Source organism: Tursiops truncatus, chromosome 5 (genome assembly GCF_011762595.2).
Source record: "Tursiops truncatus isolate mTurTru1 chromosome 5, mTurTru1.mat.Y, whole genome shotgun sequence".
In the NCBI taxonomy this organism is placed as follows: domain Eukaryota; kingdom Metazoa; phylum Chordata; class Mammalia; order Artiodactyla; family Delphinidae; genus Tursiops; species Tursiops truncatus.
In genome coordinates, this window is record NC_047038.1 from 65,075,632 (window position 1) to 65,088,707 (window position 13,076).

Genomic DNA, 13,076 nt, shown 5'->3' on the forward strand with positions numbered 1-13,076 from the left:
CATGCATTTTTATTTCCACCTCTGAGGTTCTGATTAGGTATTTTCCTCAGGTAAAAAGCCTTGGAAACCCCCATCCACTTACAACCTCCTACCTCCTATTCATTTATCAAAAATAGCAAAATGCCACTTCTCCAGATTAATCTACATCCAAATTAACCTTTTTCTACTTGGAAATTCCAAAGCATCCTATTCATACAGTACTTTGGGCCTTTATTATCTCGTTAGTTGTAATAATGATGAAAGGTATATAAAGAGATACAGAGTGTTCTACAGGCCAACCACGTGAGAGGCTGTGCTTTTATTTACACAGGTATAGCATGAGGTTTGAGAAAAAAAAAGCTTAGATTCAAATTTAAATTAGATTCAAATTTAAATCTAAAAAAAGTTCAGATTTAAATTAAATTTATCCAGGGCTTCCCTGGTGGCGCGGTGGTTGAGAGTCCGCCTGCCGATACAGGGGATGCGGGTTCGTGCCCCGGTCCGGGAAGATCCCACATGCGGTGGAGCGGCTGGGCCCGTGAGCCATGGCCACTGAGCCTGCGCGTCCGGAGCCTGTGCTCCGCGACAGGAGAGGCCACAACAGTGAGAGGCCCGCGTACCGCAAAAAAAAAAAAAAAAAAATTTTATCCAAGATGTGAAACTTGGATAAAACCATTTGATCTCTCAGCTCCTGAGATTCTTTATCTACGAAACAGGTAATACTGTCTCTCTCATAGGACTGTTGTGAGGATTCTCCCCACCCCTGTCCCAACCCATCAGAAGCCGAGAAAGTGTTAAGTCCTTAGCACACTGGACAAGCTCAATAAAATGTTACCTCTCCCAGAAGGGCTTGTATTCTGGCTATCTCTCCTCCAGGATACTTCATTTTGTTCCCTCCAGCAACTACCAAAGGAGACTTTGTTAATACCGTTAACAAGTTCATTTGGAATTTAACTGAATTGCACTGAACCAAGTAAAATTAACTCAGCATCTCTGAACACTCATAAATGAATGCCTCCTCAAGGTCAGTGGTCATTTTTAATCCAATTTTAGAATCATCGAGGACCTAAAGTCTTGGTTGGAACTCCAGACTTTCTATTTCTGAGATAAGTCTTTGGTAAAGCCACTAGTTACCCTCCTACTTTCCCAGGCATGGCCACTGTCAAGCTTTAACCAGACACCAGAGAGGAGCCACAGCCCTCACAAACTATTTACAACCTCAAGTCGTCAAGAAAACCACCCTTATGAAACCAAGCACAGAGGAGTTACTAACATTCTAAATTCTGTCTTCAAAGGGCCTCAGCAGCATGAAGAATGCAGGAAAAACTAATTTTTTCATTCTTAAAAAGGGCACACTAGCAAATTGCACAGAGCAATTTCCTAATGTAAGCTAGACTGATGTTGATATTCATTTTCTAAATAAATGACTGGCTTGGATACTGTCTACGTAAAAACATCCAATAGACTTATTTTTGTTTATAAATGAAGATAAATTCTTATCTCAGCAGATAGTAATCAATTTGGAAACTTCAGAAGTTCTGAACAGTTATCGTGTCATGAATACTATAGGTCTTATTCGGACAGTATAATCAAACTAAATGTTTTATTCATTACAGGTCACTATGGGACTGAGAAACTACTGCTTGTTCTTACATCAGAAATTACACTAAAATAGACTGACTACATGTCACTGGAGTATGTTATCTTTGAAGGCTTTTAAAGGAAATCCAATACCTCACAGATTATGTAACATAAAAAATATAAAGACAAATAAAAAGTCAAAAGATGTAGTATTCCAAATTCTAGTAATACAGTACATATATTTATCATAAACATCCTCATTAGAGGTTTACACAAGAATGTGGTTTCTCCTAACGAAAGCAAGTTCCGGACATGCTCTTTATTCTTGCATCAGGCTCACCGAATGTGACCAAGTTGATCTGATTCTGCGACCAAATGATTATAAATAGGCAGGAGCCTTCACAAAATGTAATTGTACCACAACTCAAATTGCAACGGCTCAGCCATTCCGAACCCCTAACTTCAGTCAACACAAGGCTCTATTCAGAATAAAGGGCAGTTAAGAAGTTACCCTCACCCAGCCCTAGTATGTTTCAGCTCCCTAAGAAAAACAAGACCAATAGGACCGTATCCTCCTAGAACATTATACTACACTCCTCATAAGGTCATTCATCATTCTGCAAACAGGTCACAAAGATTTTTAAAAGGGCACCAAAGAGAAAGAAAGGACAGAAAGGAGTGACTGGGTTAAAAAATCATGATACCCACATCCTAGAGAAATAAATGAAAGCTTACCTACTGCTTTTTCTTTTCAATGAAAATAAAAAGAGTAATTCCACGTTGCCCATGGGTGCATTTTTATGAAGTGACATTATCAGCCAGAGGACTGCAAGGAAAGCAAAGGGGCCAGGTAACAAAACACGTCAGCTCTACCCAGGTGGAAATGAGAAGATTACAAGAAAGAGCAGGAAGCAGATAAGCCATCCTGGAGAACTGAGCCCTCCGGGAACAGGGAGGCATGGCTTGACCCACTAATGCAACGGCAGAAAACATGTTCTAAATCTAATCATGTGATTTTAATATCTGATTAAAGTCCAATAGCAGAAGTCAGCTTTTAGCTATATGCCAGAGAAGAGAAATGTCTCTGAATTTCACCAAGACTAAATTTATATTTTGTTCACATTAAAAATAAAAGTCATTCCCCAAACAAAATTGTAACTTTACTAGAAAACAAAAAAAAGGCCAACTGGAATCCAAACATCACAATAAAGCACTGACTTTTCCTTTTTAACCTCTATGCATTCACAATTTTCACAGTTATAACTAAAGAAGAGATATAAATTTGCAGTCTTCGTGTTTCTAACATAATTATTTTAATGTCTCCACAGCAGTCTATTGAGAACCATACCAACACAAAGGCAAAAACAGCACAGGTAGATATAAAAATGTAGCTAGCATTTTAATTATATTATAAAAAATGTCCAATTTTCAGAAAACATAAAACCATACTATAATCCCAAAACCCAAGACATTTCAATTCATAGAGTTTCCATCTGGCAAAATAACTGTTTTGTGAAATTTACCTTTTTCTGTATAAAAGACCCAATTCATATAACCATTAATGAAAGTACTTGAAATTCTTGAAATAATATACCAAATGTATAAATCTTTCAGCCAGTAATTATTGGTAATGATTAAGACAGAGGTAATGAAAAAATTTTAATTTACTCTGTTTTATACAAATGGATAATGGGCATAAAAAAGCTTACCACTTTTATGAAAAGCAAAGTAGTTTTTGGAAATAAAATAATCTAGAAAATGCATCTAGACTGATCTGCATTCTCTCCTACGACTTCAGATTTCCACTGTTATCCCAAAGAGAAATAACCAGAGACTAGTACTTTTAACAGAGTGACTCAAACAGGAACGGAGATGAAAAGTAGCAAAGGTACAACAGTTTTGTTTTTTTTTTTTAAAGGGAGCTATACTGCAGCTTAGGTCCATTTCTTGAACAAACCTTTTTCATAGAAAAATTGCATTGCAAAAACTTAAGTGAGGTGTGATACTGACATAAGGAAGAGAGAAAAAAAAAAACCTCTTACATTTATGGTCAATTAAATTTCCACAGGGATTTCCCTGGTGGCGCAGTAGTTAAGAATCTGGCTGCCAATGCAGGGAACACAGGTTCGAGGCCTGGTCCGGGAAGATCCCACATGCCGTGGAGCAACTAAGTCCATGCGCCATAGCTACTGAGCCTGCGCTTTAGAGCCCGCGAGCCACAACTGCTGAGCCCACGTGCCACAACTACTGAAGCCTGCGCACCTAGAGCCCACGCTCTGCAACAAGAGAAAGCACCGCAATCAGAAGCCTGCACATCGCCATGAAGAGTAGACCCAGGCTTCCCTGGTGGCGCAGTGGTTGAGAGTCCACCTGCCAATGCAGGGGACACGGGTTCGTGCCCCGGTCTGGGAGAGCCTGTGCTGCACAACGGGAGAGGCCACAACAGTGAGAGGCCTGCGTACCGCAAAAAAAAAAAAAAAAAAAAAAAGAGTAGACCCCACTCAACGCAACTAGAGAAAGCCAGTGCGCAGCAAAACACAAATTTTAATTATTTTTTTTTAAATAAATAAATTTCTACAAAGGTGCCAAAATAAATCAATAGGTAAAGGATAATCTTTTCAGCAAATGGTGCTGGAACAACTGGATAGCCATATGGAAAAAAGAGAGAGAGAGAGAAAAAAGAGGAGAAGAGAAGAGAAAAGAGGAGAAGAGAAAAAAGAAATTGAACATATACCTGAACCTTACACCATACACAAAACTTAACTGAAAATGGATCATAGACCTAAATGTAAGGGCTAAAACAACAAAAGTTTTGAAAGAAACATATGAGAAAATCTTAGCAACTTTTGGTTAGGCAAAGAGTATTTAGAAACATCAAAATCATAAGCTTCGGAAGAAGAAAATGATAAATTGAACTTCATCACAATTTTAAATGTTTGAGCTTCAAAAGATACCATTAAGAAAGCAAAAAGACAAGCCAGAGACTGGGAGAAAATATGTGCAAATCATATGTCCAAAAAGGGACTTATAGACAAATAACCTAATATAAAAATATGCAAAGGATTCAAATAGATATTTCCCCAAAGAAGATACAGGAATGGCTAAGAAGCTCACTGACTGAGTTACCAGCTCAATTACGAGGGGATAAATTTCATAAATACCATCCTTTGTCCTTTTCATAAAGCTACAAAATAGGATGATTTCATTAGAATTTCCATAACATGTAACTTTGTTCTCATGTCACAGTAAAGTTTTCAAATCACTGTAAAATGATACTAACCTCCATACTGGACAAGAAATAAAACTATCTCTATTCACAGATTGCATAATCTGGTATATAGACAATCCTAAAGAAGTCATATACACAATTAAAAAACTATTAGTACTGATAAACAAGTTCAACAAGGTAGAAGAAAACAAGAGCAATATACAAAAAACAACTGTATTTCTATACACTAACAATGTATATACACTCTGAAAGTGAAATTTTAAAAATGATTCCATTTATACAGCCATCAAAAAGCAAAAAAAAATACACTGTAATAAATTTAACAAGGAGGTGTAAGTTGTGTTCCCTGAGAACTGGGACAAAGTGAGAGAGTGGCATGGACATATATACACTACCAAAGGTAAAGTAGATAGCTAGTGGGAAGCAGCCGCATAGCACAGGGAGATCAGCTCGGTGCTTTGTGACCACCTAGAGGGGTGGGATAGGGAGGGTGGGAGTGAGGGGGATGTAAGAGGGAAGAGATATGGGGACATATGTATATGTATAACTTATTCACTTTGTTATAAAGCAGAAACTATTGTTATAAAGCAGAAACTGACATACCATTGTTAAAGCAATTGTACTCCAATAAAGATGTTTAAAAAAGAAAACGAAAACACAGTTGAAAGAAATTTTAAAAGACCTAAATCAATGGAAACACAGCCCATGTTCACGGATCAGAATTCTTAACATTGGTAAGACAGCAATATTTCTCAAATTGATCTGGAGATTCAACACGATCCCTATCGAAAGGCTGGTTCAAAAGACAGGTTGTCAAAGCCCACAGTGTACAACACAGTCAACTCTACCGTAGACTACGGACTTTAGTTAATAATAATAAATCAATATTGGCTAATCAACTAACAGATACATCACACTAATGCAAGACGTTAATAATATTATGAGAAAACTCGGGGCTATGGGTATGGAAACTCTACTTTCTGCTCAATTTTTCTGTAACCTAAAACTGCTTCCCCAAAATAAAGACTATTAATTTTTTAAAAGTCAAACGAGGTCAATTATAAAAAATAAAATAATAATCATAAAGCCTAACATGGAGAAGAAGAAACAAATCTTTAAAGTTCATGAAGCACTCGGAATTCTGCTGACACCGGAAAGCCAACTGACGTTTTGTTGAGAAGAGCAGCTGTTCCCCTGTGGTGTTCAAATAAACTCTGGACAACTTTCTGATAACCTCTCATTTGGCTGCTCCCGAAACAATTGTGTGTACAGTAAATACCGAGACTCTACTGCTGGCGAAGCTCTGAAATTATCTCTCTTATCTGCAATTAACTATACGCTCTGGAAAGCCTCCCTTTCTTTCAGACTCAAAAGGCAAGTAATTGAATTACATACAGTTCTAAAAATGTTCCTGTTTCTCCTTTGTTAAATAACAGCTCTCTGTGCTGGTCTCTCCCCAAGCCAGCAGAATTCCTAATTCCCCATCTCTTCTACTCCCACAGAAATTAGTTCTTACCTCTAGGGATACATTTTTCACACTGTGGGTCAGCTAACCTAATACTGATCTGGCTTAGCACTGCAAAGCCCGAGGACAGGGACTATGCCACAGTCATTTCATGCTAAGACCTCCTACCTGGAAGGATGTTTTCAGATGTAAGCGACGGACACCTAATTCAAACTAAATAGCTAACCTGCCTGGAGAGTGAAACTGGAGTTGCTGGCTTTAGGGGCTGCTGAATCCAGGGCCATAAGTTGTGGGTGTAGGGTGGGTGTATGTGTGCATGTGCCCCCCTCATCCCCATTCCTTTTCCTCCATCTCCCTGCTCTGATTTCCTCTGTGTTGACTTCATTCTCAGAAAGGTTTTCCCTACGTGGTAGAAAAGAGGGTCACTAGTAGCTCCGGCTTAACAAACCCACAGAAAGGAAAAACCTTTTTGCAACGGTTCATAACTCCATAACGGACCCTTGTGACCCTGACTAGTCAAGCTGATGTCACATGCCCATGAAAGAGGCAGTGGAGTCACCTCCTTTAACTATAGGGGCTGAGAACAAAGCAAGGGTGACTGACAGCCCAGGGGAAATCCGGGTGATTTATTGAAAGGAGGAGGAAAGGGATGCTGGGTGGGCAAAGCCAAGAGACTTCACTACTTCACAGGCTCTCAGGACCGCCAACTCCCTCCCTTTTGCTGAGTATTTATCCACTGCTTATTACGTGTAATGCTGAGTTAACCACCGAATATTCAACAGAAAGTGTTTGCAGTGCCTGTCCCTGTATGATATTCTTTCTGAGAATGAATTCTTTCCCACCTTACTGCCACAGGTGAGGTTGTTTATGCAGTTTCCTGCTCCTGGTCCACAGTGAGGCTATGGGGCATTTAGTCACATTCCAATTATTTTCAGGACATTTCTTCTCCTCCGTCCTATGTATCTTAATGGCAAGTGCACACACTGCTGAAAATGAATGTGTTGCTAGCTTTCGTTTGGGGGGAGATAAAAGTAAGTAAAAACTTGCCAAGCAAACCGAAGGAGCACACACACAGAAGAACCCCTCCCCCTCAAAAATTTGGCAAGTCTTCACAATCGACCCTTCTTAGCGTGGAAACACAAATGAGGGCAAGTCTCTGAAAGTACAAGCCCAGGCTTTCTCGAGGACACGGCTTTCTCTCCAAAATAAAGCCAAGATCATGGAGTGATCATGGGTGACCTCTGGCTGTGGCTTCCTACACGTTTGCTTAAGCTTAAGATCCTCCTCTCTTTTCTGAGAGAGAGGATAGGACAGAGGAGAGGAACAAGGAAGGGAAAGGAAGGAAGACCACACAATACACTGTACACAGGAGTCTGTCAGGCTATACCTGCCATCTGTACAATGCTAGGCATCTCTCAAATAACTGGGAATGTTTATTTGGGACTGTCTCAAAAACACTCCGTGGAATGAACACCACCTTCCCCATCTGACCCAGTCCATTTACCCAGCCTCTCTTATCTGATACCAACCTGATTTTGCTTAAGTTATCGTCTGTCTCAGGCTTTCACAGGAGCTTTCTTTTATGGATTTTCCATCCAGCAAATGTTTCTGTTCCACGGCTGGGCAGAGCCGACCACAGCATGCTTGGCTACGGACAGCAGCTGCTCACCCCACGGCAGCTCCGACCTGGAGGGGCGAAGGCCGGAAGCCATTAGAGGGATTCACAGGCACAAACTCTCTCTCTCTCAGGAGTGTATGTTTGGCAAGCTAATCCCCAGCATCTTCCAAACGTTTAAAATCATTAATGAACAGAGACGACAGTTTATAAGGTGTTCTAAAGACAAGTTTGCGCTATTCTGAGGGGAGGACTGAAGTATTTAATCATTACTGAAAAGGTCTGGCCAAACACTTATGCTCTGTTTGCGGAAAATTTAAAAGCCAGATGTTTTAATTAACCACAGAAAACACGAGCTACAACTAAAATTTCATGAACACACTCATCTGCCCTGTGGAAAACCACAGGAATGTTCTGGCAAGGCTCAGTCTGGATTCTTGGGACACAGAGGGCTGGAATCTTTCCCCTTAGGAACCCGAACAGAAAATTAATTTGCTCAATATGTTTAAAAAAGTAAAATGAAACCCTGATTTAATCTCAGTCAAATACAAAAACATTTTAGGACTTCAAAGGGCACTACCAAAAGACACATAAGGGAAAGGTCATAAAAAATTCCAACGTGGTTCAGGATTTAGAATGTATTTTCAAGGCAAAGTGAATAGTGTAACAGAAAATTTTATAGGCTAAATAATCCAAAGGGGAAACTAATCATCTTTCATTTCCTAATAGAGGAAAATGATATATGAAAACCAATATTCAAGTGAATCATAAATATTATCAAATGTATAATATATTCAGGCAAAAGGAATCACTTAACTATACTACTTCATGCCAAACCTGGGGCCTGGCCCACACGAGCTACTATGCTTCAGCCTGAAGAATCAAGGCATTCAGAAAAACTGTTAAAATAACTTAAGTTCACTGACATGGCAGCTAGCGACTTAGAAACAGAAAACTCAAATGAGGGAGCCCTATAAAAGCAATTAGTGAACAATTAAGAATAGCTTAAGAAGTCTTCGTTAATTATAGCAATAGTTATGACATCAATATATGCCACATATTGAAAGCCTGTTCAAGAGGGAATGAGACATATGTTATTTTCAGATACTAGGTCCACAATTCTATTTCTGTTAAGTCAAAGCAGACCCCGTCACAAGTGTGCCAAGCATAATATTACATTAATCTCCACCTTCATTTGAACCTCTGTCACAAAAATCATTTTGAAAGGAACACGGCAGGAAAAAAGCAAGCTATCAAGTTATGTACCTGTGGTATAATCCCAGTTTTGTTCTACAAACTGAGTGTATACAGTCTAAAGACTCCAAATTATGAACAATAATAGCTATTTCTTGGTCATGGAATTAGAAATATTTGTGTTTACATCTCAGTATTTTCCAAGTTTTCTACAATTAATACATATTGTTTGTAGAATTAGGATATTTTTAAATAAGGTTTTTCTTACTTTTTTTTATTTTTTGCGGTTCGCGGGCCTTTCCCTGTTGTGGCCTCTCCCGTTGCGGAGCACAGGCTCCGGACGCACAGGCTCAGCGGCCATGGCTCACGGGCCCAGCCGCTCCGCGGCATGTGGGATCTTCCCAGACCAGGGCACGAACCCGTGTCCCCTGCATTGGCAGGCGGACTCTCAACCACTGCGCCACCAGGGAAGCCCCAAGGTTTTTCTTATTAAACAGTATGGGAATGCAAATCAGAAATGGGATATCGATATACTATATTAGCCTGATCTGTGAGTTTCCTCTTATCTGAACAGTAAGAGCTAAAATTTGAAAGTCTTCATTTATCCAAACTCTGTAATTCTTCATTTAGAAGTTCAAAACCCAAGTGTCCAATAACACTCCCAGGGCTGAACGACTACTTTTCCAGAAACAAGAAATCTTGTTATTTTGCAAACTTGTCACAAAGAAACAGGAAGACCCAGAGTTATTCCTCTCCCTTAACTAATGCATCCAAACTTCTCTATCACTAGCCATGCCATACAACTGTCACTTAATTAAAAAGAGTGCCTCCCAGGGCTTCCCTGGTGGCACAGTGGTTGAGAGTCCGCCTGCCGATGCAGGGGACACGGGTTCGTGCCCCGGTCCGGCTAGGCCCGTGAGCCATGGCCGCTGAGCCTGTGCGTCCGGAGCCTGTGCTCCACGACGGGAGAGGCCACAACAGTGAGAGGCCCGCATACCACAAAAAAAAAAAAAAAAAAAAAAAAAAAAGAGTACCTCCTGGTGTTACTTATGATTTCACAGGGGCAGAGCCCTTAGTGAACACTGCCACACTCCATTTCTGATACTCCTAGCATCTCAGAAAACACAAAACACAATGGTAGAATCTTAACACTAGGGTACTTGGCAGTCCATCATTCTAAGAAGCCAACCTCCTCAGTTTACAAATGAGGACACTGTCACCCAGAGAGGTCAAATGTCTCTCCCAAGGCCACACAGTTGGTGGGGCAGGGATGAGAGTCCAGATCGCCTGGCTCCACTGTGACCAAGTGCTCTTTCCGCCACTACAACATCTCAGCATGCACTCCTCGAAATACAGGTTCATATGAACCACCAGCACATGTTAAATTCATAATCAGCAAAACCAGTAGAACGAGACAGAAATTTATTCCATCAAAAATGAAATGCATGCAGGAAAAAAACCAGAGACTCAAAGGCTGCCTAAAATAGACGAGGCTCTGCCCAGAACCCGTTCCGTCGGAGAAACAATGGTTGCAGTGTGCTTGGGCAGCAGGTGTCTTGAACAGAAACCGCCTGTCACGCTGAAAGCTTTTTGGTCCTAGTACTTGCCCTGCTGATGACAGCACAGTCCCACTGCTCAAAGCAGGACGAGAGGTTTTCAACAAGAGAAAATGACACTGGCACCTGTGAGCCACCTGTAAGAGAGAGGAGGGATGCATGCTTGCCCCAGTGCTGGAAGTAAATGATCTACTAAATGGCCAGGCATCAAGTCTGAGCCTCTTCCTTCCTAAACAACTCAAGTTTTAGGGGAGAGATATTACTGATTCCAAAAAGTAAGAAACAGAGTGGGGATCATTTTGTAAAGTACAGAAACAGTGAATCACTACGTTGTGTACCTGGAACTAACAGTTTTATAGGTCAGTTATACTTCAATAAAACATTGTTAAAAGGAAAAAAAGAAAGGGAGGGAGGGAGGGAGGAGAAATAAAAAAGGAAAGAAAGGAAAAGAAGAGAGTCACTAAAAACTAAAATAAAATAATCCTAATGCTTCTTATCTTACGCCTGCTACAAGCTTGGGGATGAGCAGGACTTTTCTCTCTTCCTCTAAGTGATGTACAGGAACACTGCTCACCTCCACTTCTTTCTCAGCGTTTACCTACAGCGTCCATGCCACACCAGTCAGAAACCTACGAGTCCCACAAAATGCAAACAGCCTGACGAGCAAGGGAGATGAGAGGACAGATGGCAGTGACAAACTCAGAAACACTCCCTGAAAAGCCTTCACTGAGTTCCCTCTGTCACCCCTTGCCTACTGTGCAGCAGGGCCACAAAGGCAGGAACTGTGAAGCCACTAATAAAAAAGCCACATCCAGGGATGACGTGAGCTCCCTTTGTGAGTGCCAGGACCAATACAATGGCTCCGTCCCGCCTCATCTCAGGAGTCAGGCACCCTCGAAAAAGAAAACACGAATTTTTTCCACCCCAAACTGCTCCTAAAGTCCCCACCATCTCTTTCCACGGCTGGATCCTGAAGGAAAGACGATATCGACAGTGTATTCATTCTTTTCTGTGCCTCAGATCGGATGCTAAAGGTTAATGTCCACAGATGGCAAAAGGAATCAGATTCTTGTTGCTATTTCACAGTGAAATCAAAGCTTGGTGGTGAGTATTGTGCAAGGAACTCTTTAAAGTCATTTGTAAGGTAATGGCAGGAAGTTTAAATTTAGCAGTCTGGTAGAATAAACTCTGACCTGCCAATCAATTTGGCCGTAATCTTGCTGAAGTCAACACATTATCTTTCTCAATAGAGACTAAACAAATTAGAATTCGATCGGATGCACTGATTTTGAAATCCTTTCTTACTTGGAACCTTAGCTGTGTGTCGTCTGGTTCTTTAGCTTCAGTGAACGCCTTTGGCAAAACATACCCCCAGACACTGCCACCGTCGGAGAATCTTAAACGGATGGCCAGCATTTTTTTTTTCCTATTTTAACGTCAAAGGGAAAGTTTCTCCTTCTTGAGCCTGATTCTAGAAATATCAGCCAAGCCAATTCAATACTTCTGAAATTTCTCTCTCAAAATGATCAGGCAGGAATATGTCAGAGAACATTCCTCTCATGGCACTGGAAATTGGATTTTAAAATCTTAGATTGAAAGTACTGATAATTTCACGTCTTAAAATGTTTGGGACAGGGCTGGGTTTGTTTTAAATTACCCATCACCAGAAACTGAAAAGAATCTATTATAAGTAAGCAAAACTGCCACCCAACAAAGTTTGTGGAGACGTGACGACAATCTGGAAAAGGTTTCACCTAGTAATGTCCCGTGTCATGCTCTCAAGTAAAGGGGGTTTCAACAGTTGGGGGAGGTGGGGAAGGAATTTATGCTTTCTAATGTTTTAAAGGCTGTTCCGGAAAGAACAAGGGACAAAGAAATCAGCAGACATAGAGGTTGTGGTCCCAGCTCTGCTACTTATGACCCAAGGCTTTCTGGAATAACTCACTTACACTCTTTAACCTTAGTTCCATCATTTGTAAAACAGCCAGCTTCATGGGATTGTCAACCAATGAAACCAAATATAAAGGCATTACAGCAATTTTTTAAGCTTTATGTACTCATTCAACAAATATTTACTTAAGAAACTACAAAGCTGCCAGATACAGCACTGTGGATACAACCATGAACATGAGACCCAGTCCCCTCCTGCAAGGACCTAAGTGAGGGGACTCAGTGTGATTTGCGAGAGGCACAGGGGGCCATGGGAACGTGCAGGCAGCCTCTAATCCGAATACCAGACAAATTTCAGGTATTGTTACCTTCACAAGCCCTTGAGGAAATTTTTCGGTGAGAAGTGGTAGATGTGGTTTTTAGTTTGGGTTGGTTAATTATTACCTCATTCACTTCGTACAGTTTTATTAAACACTCACTATGTGCCAAGCGCTATTCTAGGCGCTGGGGGTTTAGCACTGAACAAAATTTCTGCCCTAATGAAGCTGACATTTCCTCATCCAAATG

The 13,076-nt window shown here is 40.7% G+C and overlaps 1 protein-coding gene across 18 annotated transcripts in view; it reads right to left on the reverse strand.

The window, feature by feature from the left end:
• APBB2 (amyloid beta precursor protein binding family B member 2) overlaps window positions 1-13,076 on the reverse strand; it is a 373,668-nt gene that overhangs the window by 292,244 nt on the left and 68,348 nt on the right. For 12 of the 18 annotated variants that reach the window (XM_019928274.3, XM_019928275.3, XM_073805181.1 and 9 more), the window contains one exon: window positions 7,784-7,940. The exons of the other annotated variants lie outside the window; for them this stretch is intronic. The gene's annotated coding sequence lies outside the window, so the exon portion shown is untranslated. The remainder of the gene's footprint in view (window positions 1-7,783; window positions 7,941-13,076) is intronic. 18 annotated transcript variants of the gene reach the window in all.